Here is a 3,402-nt window from a genome sequence, read left to right as displayed (position 1 = left end):
TTTAAATAATGAATCAATTTAAAATCATGTTTTTGTTCTCTTAAAGCAAGGATAATCATTGGACTTGAGAAGTACATGTTACCGTATGTATCTGAYACCCTAGTATCTGATGTACATTTACATCACCAAAAACTCGTTGTTTTTTTATATGTAAATTCAAAACAGTAAGATGTACCACATGTTACCACAGACATAGATATCACATATGTTTGCATTTCCAAACTGTTTGCACAGAAACATTAATCATTGTGGTATCCATGAATGATTTAGGTACCACACGAAACCACAACCTTTGGTAAATGAAAATGTACCTATGCAAACAACACAGTAATATGTACCACATGTTAACATAGTTATAGGTACTACATGTGTTTGCATAGATACATTCTCATTTCCAAACTGCTTGCAAACACATTAATCACTGTGGTATCCATGAATGTTTTAGGTACCACATGTGTCCACAACCTTTGGGGAATGAAAATGTACCACATGATACCACAACCTCCATAACATCTACATTTACTTCATGAGAATTGGCATATACAYTATCTTCATCAAATTGACATGAATTGAAKAATCAATATAATTTTTACCATTGTTTTTCATTACGTTATCAATCTCCAGGATGAATTTTTTGCAGAAAAAAATTATTGATTTCACATTCTTAAATATTATGGATACAATCTTCAACAAATRTGTGTGATTTCATGTAATTTATCAGAATCATGAACATGTTTGCACAAACGGATTAGTTTTTTTGAAATTATTTCACTAAATCTTATCAATATTTTATTTTTGGAATGCAAATCAATATTTTATTTTTGGAATGCAAATCAATATTAATTATTTTATTTGAAACRGTTGCATTTTAAAAATTAAAATTTAATTTTAAATTAAGAATTGACTAACATACCCTTTTAATTTGATTTTAATTGTATAATTAATATAGTAAAATGATTGTTTGAGATTGGTTCTCACAGTTACCACAAACAACTCAGTTCTCCCTTGAAGGGTACTCGTACAATCCAGCGAGATACATTTTGATTTTAATATTTCATTTTATTTTTTATTTCAGTTGATGTTATAATATGGTCTTATGTGATTTTGAAAAAAAAACGATGATGTTTTTATTTTTGAATAAAATATGAATTTGAAAATATCATAAAATTTTGACAAAAATACATCAATATTAGTATCAAATTAACTATTTAAAATTTCTATTTTTTGTATAATTTTTAATTCAATTTTTCTATTATAATTTAATTTAGTTTCAATAGTGAAGTAATACACATATTCAAACATGAAGCTTTAATAAGTTGTAATTGTGCATAATTTACTTGTAATCTTGAATTTTAAATAATATGCATCAATATACAGTACTTCATGCATAAAAAGTGGTTTTTAAGAGTTTTTGTCAAACGTTTTATAATATAGTATAGATCATCATCATCATCATCATCATCATCATCATCATCATCATCATCATCATCATCATCATATATAAGCATCAGTATTATAATTTTGATTTACTTATTTTGATATTTTTAAAGTTGTATAATTTAAAAGTTATTTTTATGAGTAAATATTTATTTGATAATGAAAAGATATTTACAATGCATAGATTTAATTTTTATCAAGGATATAATCCCTCTTAATTAACTCGTTAAATTAAAATGTATTAGTTTTAAGGACCTTACTCATTAATTTATGTCAACCAAACAAGGTTTCATAAAATTTTAAACTATTTTGACTAATTGCAATATTAAACCCGAGACGACACTAAAAATATAATGATTTGAAAAATAAACAAGATATTTATAAAATGACTTGAAAAATGTAAACAGTTTTACAAAAAATAGCATTTCAAATTTCTTGGGTTATTTTAATCTTTTTAATGATGTGATTAAAAGACTGTGAATAAAATAAAAATAAAAAATTTAATATCGTGCAACTCACAGAGTCATAGTTATTTACAAAAAAAATCATCCTTACAGATAATGTTTGACGAATAAATCATCGAACTTTTAAAAATTAGTTATTTGGATTATTTCAACCCAAAAAATGATATATATATATATATATCATGGTTTATTTGCCTCACAGATCAAATAAGTGGGAAAATGATTTTTAAGTCACGGTTTTTCCAAATTTTAATCTATCAAGATAGTTGTTGAATAAATCTTTTTATAATATATAAGGATTTAGTAATATTATTATTATATTATGTAATTTGATAATATAAAAAAGATTNCATGTGTAGAGCAAATTAAAATGACCAAGTGCACCCCTACTCGTCAGTAACAAGGTGGGTATGACAACCAAATAGCGCTATCCACAAGAATCATGGGTTCAGAAATGAATTAATAGTAGTGGAAATAAACGGGGACTTTCAATCTCAACATATCAATAGTGTATACAATTAAATGCTCATAACAAGATTCATATATCGATATAAATCTGTCAAATATTCATTAATCATGCTTTTCACCCCAAAACGATAAATTGGTAAAAAGGGGCCGTGAAACTCGCTTTTGATATAGAGCTCCACAGAGAAAAAGCAATACGATCCGAATACCACGCTAAATCAACGATTCCCTATCRAYAKGAATATCCAAAACCATCACTTATTGATTTATCTCTACCTATGGGGTTTAATAAATCTTAAGTCCTTATTTGTCTACTTATGTTCCATAATATTATCAATAGTCCAAATATACATAATGTCCATATGCTCATTAAAGAGTTAATTTATTCCGAAAATGAAGCTATAATCAAATAAAAAATCAACTTTTACAAATTTAACCAAATCCAGAATTCTTGATTCTGGACAGAAACTTAAGTTACATAAAATGATCAAATAAAAGGGACTTCAAAAATGAGATAAATTTCCATATTTTTATATGATTTATAGCACTGAGTTATAATCATCATGACCAAATTTCATGAATTTTGGGCATGAGATGATGATTCAAATAATTTATGCAATGCAACTTATCACAATTGAAATGGCAGATTGTACCATGTTAGTAAAACACTCATTAAAAGAGTTCTACTAGGTGTTATGCAGAAATTCAAGTTGGAGTGAAAACCTAACACTTGTACGAAACTTTTAAACTAAAAATCACTCATTTTGGATGAGTTGAGAGGAAGATATGATACCTTAAAGTCACATGTACACATCTGTCATTAGTTGGCAGATTGTACACTTGACTTAAATAAATAGGTTCATGCCTCAAAACATCATATTTTTGAGTGAAACTGGATTCAAATGAATCCTAACTCATAAAAGAATGTTTTAGAAGAATAATCATACATTGAGAACAAGTAAATAGAAAGATATTAACATTCAAAGTAAGAGTTACCTACTGGTGGTTTCACAGTTTGCACACCTATAGAGTTTTA

Source organism: Cynara cardunculus, assembly GCF_001531365.2.
Source record: "Cynara cardunculus var. scolymus isolate 2C chromosome LG 9, CcrdV1, whole genome shotgun sequence".
Lineage (NCBI taxonomy): Eukaryota > Viridiplantae > Streptophyta > Magnoliopsida > Asterales > Asteraceae > Cynara > Cynara cardunculus.
This window is presented reverse-complemented; position numbering follows the sequence as displayed.